This window comes from Salvelinus sp. IW2-2015, linkage group LG34 (assembly GCF_002910315.2).
Source record: "Salvelinus sp. IW2-2015 linkage group LG34, ASM291031v2, whole genome shotgun sequence".
NCBI lineage: Eukaryota > Metazoa > Chordata > Actinopteri > Salmoniformes > Salmonidae > Salvelinus > Salvelinus sp. IW2-2015.
In genome coordinates this window covers 7,751,034-7,766,392 of record NC_036873.1, presented here as the reverse complement: position 1 = coordinate 7,766,392, position 15,359 = coordinate 7,751,034, and positions in this window count along the sequence as shown.

The following is a 15,359-nucleotide window of genomic DNA, read 5'->3' as shown; positions in this document are numbered from 1 at the left end:
ATGGTAAACTAGATAACATGGGATTGGTACACAGTCAGAAGATGGTAAACTAATAACATGGGATGGTTACACAGTCAGGAAGATGGTAAACTAGTAAACATGGGATTGGTACCCAGTCAGGAAGATGGTAAACTAGATAACATGGGATTGTTACACAGTCAGGACTGGATAGGTGAGCATACAGCCAGTGGCTCTCAATCAGATAGCGTAGCCAGCTCTATGCATGTACACACAGTGGCAAGAAAACTATGTGAACCCTTTGGAAATACCTGGATTTCTGCATAAATTGGTCATAAAATTTGATCTGATCTTCATCTAGTTCACAACAATAGACAAACACAGTGTGCTTAAACTCTTTATTGAACACACCGYRTAAACATTCACAGTGCAGGGTGGGAAAGTATGTGAACCCTTGGATTTAATAACTGGTTGACCCTCCTTTGGCAGGAATAACCTCACCAAACTTTTTCTGTAGTTGTGGATCAGACCTGCACAGCGGTCAGGAGGAATTTTGGACCATTCCTCTTTACAAAATGGTTTCAGTTCAGCAATATTCTTGGGATGTCTGGAGTGAACTGCTCTCGAGGTCATGCCACAGCATCTCAATCGGGTTGAGGTCGGGACTCCGACTTGGCCACTCCAGAAGGCGTATTTTCTTCTGTTGAAGCCATTCTGTTGTTGATTTACTTCTGTGTTTTGGGTCGTTGTCCTGTTGCATCACCCAACTTCTGTTGAGCTTCAATTGGCGGACAGATAGCCTAACATTCTCCTGCAAAATGTCTTGATAAACTTGGGAATWMATTTTTCTGTCGATGATAGCAAGCTGTGCAGGCCCYGAGGCAGCAAAGCAGCCCCAAACCATGAKGCTCCCTCCACCATACTTTACAGTTGGGATGAGGTTTTGATGTTGGTGTGCTGTCGTTTTTTCTCCACACATAGTGTTGTGTGTTYCTTCCAAACAACACAACTTTAGTTTAATCTGTCCACAGAACATTTTGGAACATCCAGGTGCACTTTTGCAAACTTCCGACATGTAGCAACGTTTTTTTTGACAGCAGTAGCTTCTTGCGTGGAGTCCTCCCATGAACATCATTCTTGTTTAGTGTTTTACGTATCGTAGACTCGTCAACAGAGATGTTAGCGTGTTCCAGAGATTTCAGTAAGTCTTTAGCTGACACTCTAGGATTCTTCTTAACCTCATTGAGCATTCTGCGCTGTACTCTTGCAGTCATCTTCGCAGGACGGCCACTCCTAGGGAGACAAGCCACAGTGCTGAACTTTCTCCATTTATAGACAATCTGTCTTACCRTGGACTGATGAACATCAAGGCTTTTAGAGATACTTATGTAACCCTTTCCAGCTTTATGCAAGTCAACAATTCTTAATCTTAGATCTCTTTTGTTCGAGGCATCGTTCACATCAAGCAATGCTTCGTGTGAATAGCAAACTCAAATGTTGTGAGTGTTTTTTATGGGGCAGGGCAGCTCTAACCAACATCTCCAATCTCGTCTCATTGATTGGACTCCAGGTTAGCTGACTCCTGACTCCAATTAGCTTTTGGAGAAGTCATTAGCCTAGGGTTTGACATACTTTTTCCAAACTACACTGTGAATGTTTAAATTATGTATTCAATATAGACAAGAAAAATACAATCATTTATGTGTTATTAGTTTAAGCACACTATGCTTGTCTAAATTTGATGACCAATTTATTCCAAAGGGTTCATATACTTTTTCTTGCCACTGTATATTGTAGACACACACACACACACACACACTGACACACACACAGTCAAATATACAGTAACTACTGACATTTCATTACATGTTCGCTTTTAAACCAAGGCCTACTATTACTTGCTCTGATGAGTGCACTGCAGTAAAATCCTACAGGCTGTATCGTTAAAACGCTTTCTGCCTCAGATTCAAAAGAAAACGATTCCACTCGTCTGTTTTTCTTGGCAAATTTCAGGTTTTTAATCGAAAGGTTTTTAATCGAAAGGTTTATTCCATTCAATTCATTACGGCTGCGGAGTCAGTCATGCATGAAAGTGATCATTTTTCTCTATCTCCTCCACCTCTAATTTCATGCACCTCACTCTCTCACCCCACTTTCTATACTGTCTGGAATGTCATTAAAATGTCAGAAGTCTTTTGCCCTATCTCCAAAGGAGCTCTTTACTGTCAGTGAAAATGAACCAGAGCCAGAGCTTCTCTATGTATTTCACTAGATAGATAGCCAAAAACACAGTGTGGGGATTTTAAAACCGTGAAATAATTTAGGCACGTGTCTTCACTCCGTCAATTTGTACACCGCAGTCCAGTACTTACAGGGGATCATTCAGAAAGGAGATCTTCTTTCTCCTCTTGAGAGCMACAAATGTTCTGTTCAGAGTTCATTTCCCAGGGAGCTATGCGACGAACTGTCTCGCTCCCATCTTTCATTTATCTGAAGGAGTTTAGCTTCGGCAAAGTGTGAACAGGAGCCAATTTTACAGCCTGTTTTGTCCTAGCACCTCTCTATCACTCTCTGACAGAYAGACAGACCTCTTCACTAGCTGTTCACTCCGACAGGAGGTGAAGATTACTATGAAGAAGTGGAGCATCTCACAGCAACGGGCCCTCTCCTCTTCTCTGCTCTCCTTTTCCAACRTCTMCTCGTCTCTTCTACAAGAGCAAAACAGTAAGCCTTAGTATCAGTGGTTGAAATTTTGTTATCTGCCAAAACGTCTGCAGGAAACTTCCAGAAATAGTATGGGGTTGTATACTCTAAAGACCAAAACTGGTGAGGGAGTCTAGAGTAGAGCTTCCAATCCCTCACAATGCGGAGGTGGGTTATGGCCCAGTCTTTCCTCCATCATTCTGAACTCCTCAACTTGCAGTGGAGAGTAGGAGATGACAGAGTGCGGGAGAGATTGCGGCCAAAAATAAAACTTCTCATCCCGACTGTGTTGAAATAGACTTAATCCACTTCCCCCATGCAATAAACGATAGCTGTTATTATGGCAAGTGTATAATAGTGCTTTCATGTATGTGGACTGCATTCAAAGCAGCATAGCTGCATATAATAGGGCTATGAATAAAAAGCACCATCACAGAACAAGTGTGTATCATTATTTGTGCACAGAGCTACATTTTTAAATATGTATTTTTACCTTTATTTAACTAGGCAAGTCAGTTAAGAACAAATTGTTATTTTCAATGACAGCCTAGGAACAGTGGGTTAACTGCCTTGTTCAGGGGCAGAACAACAGATTTTTACCTTGTCAGCTCGGGAATTCGATATTGCAACCTTCCGGTTACTAGTCCATCGCTCTAACCACTAGGCTACCTGCCTAAGCCTATGTATCCCCTTAGTATATCCCCTTAGTAGACCTATGTATCCCCTTAGTATATCCCCTTAGTAGACCTATGTATCCCCTTAGTATATCCCCTTAGTAGACCTATGTATCCCCTTAGTAGGCCTATGTATCCCCTTAGTATATCCCCTTAGTAGACCTATGTATCCCCTTAGTGTATCCCCTTAGTAGACCTATGTATCCCCTTAGTATATCCCCTTAGTAGGCCTATGTATCCCATTAGTATATCCCCTTAGTAGGCCTATGTATCCCCTTAGTAGGCCTATGATATCCCCTTGTATACTCCTTAGTAGATCCTATGTTATCCCATTAGTGTATCCCCTTAGTAGGCCTATGTATCCCCTTAGTATAATCCCCTTAGTAGGCCATGTATCCCCTTAGTAGGCCTATGTATCCCCTTAGTGTATCCCCTTAGTAGGCCTATGTATCCCCTTAGTAGACCTATGATCCCTTAGTATATCCCCTTAGTAGGCAATTCCCATTAGTATATCCCCTTAGTAGCCTATGTATCCCTAGTATATCCCCTTAGTCAGGCCATTATGTATCCCGATAACCTTGTGGATATGTTCCCTTAGTAGAATAGTATCCCCTTCAGTATATAAAATCCCCTTTATAGCCTATGTATACCACCATTAGGTACCCACCTCCCCTTAGTAGCGCATATGTATCCCCTTAGTATATCACCTTAGTAGGCCTATGTATCCCCTTAGTATATCCCCTTAGTAGACCTATGTATCCCATTAGTGTATCCCCTTAGTAGGCCTATGTATCCCCTTAGTATATCCCCTTAGTAGGCCTATGTATCCCCTTAGTATATCCCCTTAGTAGGCTATGTATCCCTTAGTAGGCCTATGTATCCCCTTAGTGTATCCCCTTAGTAGGCCTATGTATCCCCTTAGTAGACCTATGTTTCCCTAGTATATCCCTTAGTAGGCCTATGTATCCCATTAGTATATCCCTTAGTAGGCCTATGTTCCCATTAGTATATCCCCTTAGTAGCCTATGTATCCCCTTAGTATATCCCCTTAGTAGGCCTATGTATCCCTTAGTAGACCTATGTATCCCCTTAGTATATCCCCTTAGTAGGCCTATGTATCCCATTAGTATATCCCCTTAGTAGGCATATGTATCCCCTTAGTATATCACCTTAGTAGGCCTGTGTATCCCCTTAGTACTATCCCCTTAGTAGACCTATGTATCCCTTAGTAGGCTATGTATCCCTTAGTAGGACCTATGATCCCTTTAAGGCCTATGTACCCCTTAGTATATCCCCTTAGTAGGCCTATGTATCCCCTAAGTATATCCCCTTAGTAGACTATGTATCCCCTTAGTATATCCTCTTAGTAGGCCTATGTATCCCCTTAGTAGACCTATGTATCCCTAGTATATCCCTTAGTAGCCTATGTATCCCCTTAGTAGACCTATGTATCCCCTTAGTATATCCCCTTAGTAGGCCTATGTATCCCTATTAGTATATCCTCTTAGTAGGACTATGTATCCCATTAGTATATCCCCTTAGTAGGCCTATGTATCCCTATTAGTATATCCTCTTAGTAGGACTATGTATCCCATTAGTATATCCCCTTAGTAGGCCTATGTATCCCCTTAGTATATCCCCTTAGTAGGCCTATGTATCTTTCGTATTGCGAGGGCAACTATATAGCATTAAAAGGGTATGACAGTTCAAACATGAGCTAATATCAATGACAAAATGCTTACTTGGCACATTTCTAAAAAGTGTATTTCCTTTAGTTGGTTAATTCAATGCAATACAACAGCAGCAAACTAAATTCCTGAAGTAAACATTCCTCCCAATCCAAAATGGTGTATTCTGCAGCCTGTATCTCTTTGACTTGGGTTCAGGGAGAGAGTGGACTAATAATACATTGGTCATATGGTACATAGGCACATGGTGCATAATACCCTCACAGGAAAGTCAGTCAATGTGGCAGAAATGCCCACTGTGTATACCTAGTCAGCACATTATTGAAATGAAGAAGTGTAAAGTCAGATATCCCATATGTACACACTCACACACATACACACACACACACACACCACACACACACACACACACACACACACACACACACACACACACACACACAACACACACACCACACACACACAACACACAACACACACACACACACACACACACACACACACACACACACACACACATGCACACACACACACACTCCTCCAGGAAGACCCATCACAGCAGTACAATGAAGTGATGGATTCAGTGCTGTGGCTCAGAGACTGTTTTCTAAAGGCTGGGACAAGCTGCATTACTCTCTGCCTCATGTAACAACCAGACTGCTACAAGCAGAACTTGGTGTAGATTAGAGTCTGTTGGAGTCGTTTGGAGAGTCTAAACACCATCCAATGCTGAATAAATACACTTCTGAAGACAGAAAGAAAGTAAGAAAGTTGCCAGGTCTCAGGAACAGTCTTGTTTCCAGCACCTCYACAGTATTTAAAAAAATGATTTTACCTTTATTTAACTAGGCAAGTCAGTTAAGAACAAATTCTTATGTTCAATGACGGCCTAGGAACAAGGGTTTAACTGTCTTGTTCAGGGGCAGAAAGACACATTTTTACCTTGTCAGCTCAGGGTTTCGATCTTGCAACCTTTCGGTTACTAGTCCAACACCCTAACCACTTGGTTACTTGCCGCCACCTTGACAATTCAATGCATTCGGAAAGTATTCAGACCCCTTGACTTTTTCCACATTTTGTTACGTTACAGACTTATTCTGAAATAGATTAAATAGTTTCCCCCCCATCATCAATCTACAAACCATACCCCAAAGGAACAAAGCAAAAATWGTTTTTTAGAAATGTTTGCAAATGTATAATAAAAAAAAAACTAAAATCACATTTACATAAATATTCAGACCCTTTACTCAGGACTTTGTTGAAGCACTTTGGCAGTGATTACAGTCTTGAGTCTTCTTGGGTATGACGCTACAAGCTTGGCACACCTGTATTTGGGGAGTTTCTCCCATTCTTCTCTGCAGATCCTCTCAGGCTCTGTCAGATTGGATGGGGAGTGTCGCTGTACAGCTGATTTCAGGTCTCTCCAGAGATGTTCGCTTGGGTTGAAGTCCAGGCTCTGGCTGGGCCACTCAAGGACATTCAGAGAATTGTCCCGAAGCCACTCCTGTGCTGTCTTGGCTGTGTGCTTAGGGTCGTTGTCCTGTTGGAAGGTGAACCTTCGGCCCAGTCTGAGGTCCTGAGCGCTCTGGAGCAGGTTTTCATTAAGGATCTCTCTGTACTTTGYTCCATTAATCTTTTCCTTGATCCTGACTAGTCTCAAATCAAATCAAAATCAAATCAAATGTATTTGTCACATGCGCCAAATACAACAGGTGTAGACCTTACGGTGAAATGCTTACTTACAAGCCCTTAACCAACAATGTTTTAAGAAAAACACATGTTGAAGTATTTACTAAAATAAACTGAAGTAAAAAAGAAATAAAAAATAACATAATTAAAGAGCAACAATAAAATAACATTAACAAGGCTATATACAGGGGGTACCGGTACAGAGTCAATGTGTGGGGGCACAGGTTAGTCCAGGTAATTAAAGTAATATGTACATGTAGGTAAAGTGACTGGTCCCTGCCTCTGGAAAAACATCCCCACAGCATGATGCTGCCACCACCATGCTTCACTGTAAGGATGGTGGTGGCCAGGTGATGAGCGGTGCCTGGTTTCCTTAAGACGAGACACTTGGTATTCAGGCCAATAAGTTCAATCTTGTTTCTCAAGGTTCTGAGTCCTTTAGGTGCCTTTTGGCAAACTCCAAGCGGGCTGTCATATCCCTTTTACTGAGGAGTGGCATCTGTCTGGCCACTCTACGATAAAGGCCTGATTGGTGAAATTCTGCAAAGATGGTTGTCCTTCTGGAAGGTTCTCCCATCTCCACAGAGGAACTCTGTCAGAGTGACCATCGGGTTCTTGGTCACCTCCCTGACCAAGGACCTTCTCCCTGATTGCTCAGTTTGGCCAGGCGTCCAGCTCTAGGAAGAGTCTTGGTGGTTCCAAACTTCTACCATTTAAGAATGATGGAGGCCACTGTGTTCTTGGGGACCTTCAACGCTGCAGGACTTTTTTGGTACCCTTCCCCAGATCTGTGTCTCAACATAATCCTGTCTCGGAGCTCTACGGACAATTCCTTCGACCTCATGGCTTGGTTTTTGCTCTGACATGCACTGTCAACTGTGGGATCTTACATAGACAGGTGTGTGTCTTTCCAAATCATTTCCAATCAAGTTGTAGAAACATCTCAAGGATGATCAATGGAAATAGGATGCATCTSAGGTCAATTCTGGGTCTCATAACAAAGGGTCTGAATACTTATGTAAATAAGGTATTTATTTATTTTTTATTATAAATTTGCAAACATTTCTAAAAACCTGTTTTTGCTTTGTCGTTATGGGGTATTGTGTGTAGATTGATGAGGGGAGAAAAATATTTTATCAATTTTAGAAGGCTGTAACGTAACAAAATGTGGGAAAATTGCAGGGGTCTGAATACTTTCTGAATGCACTGTATATAGCCAGTAGCCAATAAGCTGTYAGAAAGCCCCTCCGCTGCCACTCAGATGAACGAGAATGAGAGGTACTTTCTAAGAGTCACTTCCCCTTCCTCTCTGTTTTGATGTGGGGTTTCAGTGAGTGCTGTCTGATGAGGTCAAATAATATTCTCTGTCTATTTAACCCCATTGGCACAGAGGAATACATGGCAGCCCAGCTAGCACGTAACATTCTGAGAACCATACTTTTCTTGGAGCTTGGTGAGAGCGTGGTTGTCCTATGGTTATTTTGCATACAAATTCTGAGGAATGTACTTTTCTGGTTTTGAACGATTACAGTAATTTGGCATGGAGGGAAATAGCCAGAGGCACCTACTACCTTGGTGTTTGACCATTTCCATATTAAAACAGTTTACATCATTTTGTTCAGAACCGGTTACATACTCTTTCRTAACCTTTCAACATCAATCATGTTTCCCTTCAAATCACCTTCACAAATTCATTAATAAGTAATCAATGTATTTTAATTTYGGCCTGCAAACCTTCAACACCATATCTATGAGTAATAATACTGGGGTGGAATGAGAGACCATAGGGCATTTTGTTACTGTCAAACCTGTGTCCCTCTCACCTTTAAAAAACAATAAAAACAATTGCAATAATAATAAAGCTGTGTGTCCCTCAAAGCTGCAAGGATGGAATGTGGACAAGCAACACGCAAAGCAGTCTGGGAAATGTTAATAAATAACAAAGGGAATTGAATAATTAGAACACTATTGCTAGAATGATCATAGGCTCTCCTTAGGAGTTCCATTGACGGGACATATTCACGTTATTGTGGTAATGAGCTGAAATGGTCATTTCCCCTGAAAGCTTGAGTGATCACAGAGCGTTCAAACAACAGCTGCTGGTGTCTGAGAGACATGTAAGGGGACAGAACATTCGATGGGTGAGCTAACAGTCTTCAACATGAGGAGCACATCAGTTTGGATTCCAGGCTAATGTGACCATGTTAATGACATGTGAGCAATGCTAGCCTGGTGACCTGGTCTGGTCTGGAGCATAAAGATTGGTGTTCCTCTAAGCTAATACTTAGGCTCTAACTCAGTGGGAAACAGGGTCTTGACTTTTGAGTCATGTCGATGATCTGGGTTCTGAACCTTGTAGGTTTTATGTTACAATATTTCAATTCCGTGTAGGTTTAGATTAGTTCTGTAACTTGGATCATCAGTTAGATGGGTTTTCGATGAATAAAGCACACTATGCTAAATGTATTACATATTACACATGCCTTCTTTTTATGCAAAAGAGCCCTCCCACTAACAGACGCCACAGGCYCGTGATTGTACTGTGGTTTGATGGATGGAGGGTATGTCTCCTGTGTCATTCCTGATGTATCCTGATATGACTGATGCTTGTCGTTACTGACTCTCCATACAGAGCTCTGTTGATTGGAATGTCTCACGCACACACACACACCCACACACTTTCTGCAATTTCTTAAAGTGCCTCCTGCATGTTTTCATTATGCATGTTAGAGACGCTGGCTAAATATAGATGAGAGTTTCTCACCCGTCATTAGTTCTGCAGGCTCTCCTCAGATTTTGTTGTGATGGTCTTTCGTGTCGAACCCATCATTGATTTATGCCCATCAACACACACYCTGTGTAACTAATGGAGTGGCTGAGATGTTCTAGGAATGAGACTCAGTTAGTCAGTGAAAGCATAGGGATGTGTGTTAGTTATAATATTGAAGGCAATTTATTCGCATTCCATGTTTATATTGACTGATTGATTTTTGCCCTTAGCTGTTGTATAATCATACCAATTAGGCAAATATGTATCTCTCTGTCACGGCCGTCGTAAGGAGGAGACCAAGGCGCAGCGTGGTAAGCGTACATTCTTCTTTATTAAAAGAACGAACACTGAACAAAACAAACAAAATAACAGCTCTGAACTGGGTACTGTCGCCTGAAGCTCTGAACTGGGTACTGTCGCCATGAAGCTCTGAACTGGGTACTGTCGCCAGAAGCTCTGGACTGGGTACTGTCGCCATGAAGCTCTGAACTGGGTACTGTCGCCAGAAGCTCTGGACTGGGTACTGTCGCCGGAAGCTCTGGACTGTGGAAGCGCACTGGAAGCCTGATGCGTGGTGCCGGAACTGGTGGTACCAGGCTGAGGACACGCACCTCAGGGCGAATACGAGAAGCAGGAACAGGACGTACTGGACTCTGGAGGAGCACTGGAGGCCTGGTGCGTGGTGCCGGCACTGGTGGTACCGGGCTGGGGACACGTACCTCAGGGCGAGTGCGGGGAGGAGGCACAGGATACACTGGGCCGTGGAGACGCATTGGAGATCTGGAACATAGAGCTGGCTCAATGCGTCCTGGTTGGATGCCCATTCTAGCCCGGCAAATGCGAGGAGTTGGAATAGAGCGCACCGGGCTATGAATGGGAACTGGAGACACCGTGCGCATTTCTGCAAAATACGGTGCCTGACCAGTCACACGCTCCCCACGGTAAGCACGAGGAGTTGGCTCATGTCTCCAACCTGACTCAGCCAATCTCCTCGTGTGCCCCCCAAATTATTTTTATTGGGGCTGCCTCTCGTGCTTGCCTTGTTTGTATTTCTCCTCATAATATCGCCGTTCCGCTTTTGCTGCCTCAATTTCCTCCTTCGGAAGGCGATACTCCCCAGCCTGCGTCCAGGGTCCTGCTCCATCCAGTATCTCCTCCCAGGTCCATTTTTCCATAAAACGCTGCTCCTCCTTTTCACGCTGCTTGGTCCTTTTGTGGTGGGTTCTTCTGTCACGGCCGTCGTAAGGAGGAGACCAAGGCGCAGCGTGATAAGCGTACATTCTTCTTTATTTAAAGAACGAACACTGAACAAAACAAACAAAATAACAAAACGAACCGTGAAGCTAATATGGATAGTGCAGACAGGCAACTAAACATAGATCAAGAACCCACAAAACCAAAAGGAAAAATGGCAACCTAAATATGATCACCAATCAGAGACAACGATAAACAGCTGCCTCTGATTGGGAACCAATTCAGGCCACCATAGACATACATATACCTAGACTACCAAAACCCCTAGACATACAAAAAAACTAGACAATACAACACTAGCATACCCACCCTCGTCACACCCTGACCTAACCAAAATAATAAAGAAAACAGAGATAACTAAGGTCAGAGCGTGTCTATATTTTTACATTTTGTCAGGAAATGCAGCTCTGTCTCAGGTTCTGCTGTTGTGCAGTGGTTGCACAGCTCTTCCTCTACAGGGAGCCAGGTTTTCCTGTGTCTACCCTTCTCAATGGCAAGGCTGTGCTCACTGAGCCTGTACTTTGTCAAGGTTTTTCTAAGGTTTTGATCAGTAACCATGGTCAAATATTTAGCCACAGTGTACTGTCGATTTAGGGCCAGATAGCACTGCATTTTGCTTTGTGCTTGTGCTTGTGTTTCCCAATAAGCAATATAGTTTTGTTTTGACTGTGTTTGTAATTTGGTTTATCCTGATATTGGATGTTCTGGTCCTGAGGCTTCAGTGTGTTAATAGAACAGGTTGTGAACTCACCCCAGGACCAGCTGGATGAGGGGACTCTTTTCTTTGCTCAGCTCTGGCATTGCAGGGCTTGGTAGTGATATGAGAGGGGGTCACTGTATTTTAGATGTTTCCAAAACTTAATTGCTCTTTTTTGAGTTTTTATTATTAGTGGATATTGGCCTAATTCTGCCCTGCATGCATTGTTTGTAGTTTTCCTCTGGACATGTAGGATAATCTTACAGAACTCTGCATGCAGGGTTTCATTGGGGTGTTGCTGTGTAGATTACGCTCCCACACCCTAGAGACTGAGGTCAGACAGTTCTGTAACATTGTTTGAGCTATTTGCACCTGCATAGAAAGCATACTGTTCTCGCTCAAGTTAACCACAGCTTCTCAGCACACTTATCTGGGGCAAAATGTTACTTCCAGCACACACACACAGACACCCAGGCCAACAGTTGCTAATATTCAATCACATGTGATATAGTATTGGGTTATAGTGCAATAAACACAGATCCTCACAGCGCCAACGCCAATGACAGGCCAGTAAGTCTAAACCACACTGAGTCTCAACTCTGACAGGCCGGCTCGGAAGCAGGAACTACTACTGTCAGAGTATTAAAGAAGATACCGTTAGGGTGTTGGCCAGTTCTCTGCTTACCCTGCGTGGTGATACAGTGAACCTGTAGATACGAAAATTGCATTTACCATTTATCACTTGTGTTTAATAAAAATACTTAAAGTATATTCGGTGACTCTGAATCACATTTTATCCTGTTACCAGATTTGATTGACGCAACCCTTTACAGGTGTGGGTAAAGTGTCGGTATGGGGGGGTTGTGGGTAAAGGTGGGTCAGTGGTTTGTTAGGGTGGTGAGGGCTGCAGCTTCTCTCTGGGAGTGTCTACAGTCTGTTCTCTGTGCTGTAGCACTCTCTTGATGACAGACAACTATTTTTCCATCTCCTCTTTACCTGCACCAGCTCTCTCCTCATCTCCCTTTACCCCAAGAGCTGTGGTAAGGCTCTCTCTCAGCTCCTGGACAGAGATCTTCAGCTGGGTCCTGCACTGGTTGATCTGGTCCTGGAGAAGCTCTGTGTCTGGGCTGGTGGTGGTGTAGCTGGGGGCTGCTCCTTCAGCTCAGTAACCCATACCTCTAACAGAGCCAGCCTGTCTCTCAGCAGGCTGATGGTAGTGTGGTCTTGGCTCTGGGTTTGTAGGCAGGCAGGGAGGATGGTCCTGCTGTTGGGTGTATGAGGTGAGGGGAGAGGTCGGGGTGCTGTCCTTTTCTTTTTGCTTTCCGCTATCTTCGTTAGGGTGGGGAAGTCCTGCACAACAGAGCTGAGTGCAGACTCACTGCCCTGGACCATGGCAGTGCCGTTCTGATACATGTTTACTGTCAGAAACCTGTTTTCCTGGTCCTTATCGCTGTCCTCAAAAATGTGGATTTGCCTTCCCTTGCAGATGCCTTTTTTTGTGGTATAGCTGAAATGCTGGTTACAGGCAGTAGTGTGGTCTGTGTAAAATAACAGGTTTGTAACAGTCCTGTTTTGTGAGCAGTCGGCAAACAAAGTTTCTGGGTTCTCCCTCAGAATTCTGTGTTAAAATTGATTCTTCCCTTCCTTGATTTGATTTCTGCTGGATATTCCAAAAAAAGGGGGGAAAGTCTCTCAGTCTCTGCTGGTGCTGCCTCAGTGGCCATGTTGCTATGGTTACACCAGTAAACAGTTGGGCTAGATGGTAAACAGCTGACAGATTTGAATTTGGCTAGCTAGCACGATTAAGATTGGTCTTTTAACTCAATCTTTGTTAATCTTTTCCTCCTGTGTCGATCTTCAGTTGTACAATTTGATTACCTATACATTTTTTGCTAATTTAATCGTGTCAATCTCGCTCTTAACAACCAAAAAGTTATAACAAGTCAGGAGCCGTTCTTCTGCATGACTTCTCTCTCGCTCTCTCTCTCTCTCTCTCTTTCAATTTCAATTCAATGGCTGTATTGGCATGGAAACATATGTTAACATTGCCAAAGCAAGTGAAGTAGATAATAAACACTCACTGTCAACTGCGTTTATTTTCAGCAAACTTAACTGTGTAAATATTTGTATGAACATAACAAGATTCAACAACTGAGACATAAACTGAACAAGTCTCACAGACATGTAACTTACAGAAATGGAATAATGTGTCCGTGAACAAAGGGGGGGGGGGGATTCAAAATCAAAAGTAACAGTCAGTATCTGGTGTGGCCACCAGCTGCATTAAGTACTGCAATGCAACTCCTCCTCATGACTGCACCAGATTTGCCATTCTTGCTGTGAGATGTTACCCCACTCTCCACCAAGGCACCTGCAAGTTCCCAGACATTTTTGGGGGAATGGCCCTAGCCCTCACCCTCCGCACCAACAGTCCCGGACGTGCTCAATGGGATTGAGATCCAGGCTTTTAGCTGGCCATGGCAGAACACTGACATTCCTGTCTTGCAGGAAATCACGCACAGAACAAGCAGTATGGCTGGTGGCATTGTCTGCTGGAGGGTCATGTCAGAATGAGCCTGCAGGAAGGGTACCACATGAGGGAGGAGGATGTCTTCCCTGTAACGCACAGCATTGAGATTGCCTGCAATGACAACAAGCTCAGTCCGATGATGCTGTGACACACCGTCCCAGACCATGATGGACCCTCCACCTCCAAATCGATCCCGCTCCAGAGTACAGGCCTCGTGTAACGCTCATTCCGTCGGCGATAAACGCGAATCTGACCATCCCCCCTGGTGAGTCAAAACCGCGACTCGTCAGTGAAGAGCACTTTTTGCCAGTCCGTCTTGGTCCAGCGACGGTGGGTTTTGTGGCCCGTTGTTGTCGGTGATGTCTGGTGAGGACCTGCCTTACAACAGGCCTACACGCCCTCAGTCCAGCCTCTCTCAGCCTATTGCGGACAGTCTAGCACTGATGGAGGAATTGTGCGTTCCTGGTGTAACTCAGACAGTTGTTGTTGTTACCATCCTGTACTGTCCTGCAGGTGTGATGTTCGGATGTACCGATCCTGTGCAGCTGTTGTTACATGTGGTCTGCCACTGTGAGGACAATCACCTGACCTGACCTGTCCTGTCTCCCTGTAGTGCTGTCTTAGGCATCTCACAGTACGGACATTGCAATTTATTGCCCTCACAGTACTGACATGCAATTTATTGCCCTGGCCACATCTGCAGTCCTCAGCCTCCTTGCAGCAGAAAAACTCCTTGCAGTGTTTTTCAGAGTCAGTAAAAAGGCCTCTTTAGTGTCCTAAGTTTTCATAACTGTGACCTTAATTGCGTACCGTCTGTAAGCTGTTAGTGTCTTAACGACCATTCCACAGGTGCATGTTCATTAATTGTTTATGGTTCATTGAACAAGCATGGGAAACAGTGTTTAAACCATTTACAATGAAGATCTGTGAAGTTATTTGGATTTTACGAATTATCATTTGAAAGACAGGTTCCTGAAAAAGGCACTTCTTTTTTTGCTGAGTTTATTACTACGGCGTTTGTTCTTCACTTGTTGCCCTTTTCTTGTGCAACAGGTCAGAAAATGTTGCTGCTGTGATGGCACACTGTGGTATTTCACCCAGTAGATATGGGAGTTTATCCAAATTGGGTTGACTTCAAATTCTTTGTGGATCTGTGTAATCTGAGGGAAATAGTGTTCTCTAATATGGTCATACATTTAGCAGGAGGTTAGGAAGTGCAGCTCAGTTTCCACCTCATTTTGTGGGCAGTGTGCACATATCCTGGTCTTCTCTTGAGAGTCAGGTCTGCCACGGTGGCATTTCTCAATAGCAAGGCTATGCTCACTGAGTCTGTACATAGTCAAAGCTTTCCTTAAGTTTGGGTCAGTCACAGTGGTCAGGTATTCTGCCACGATGT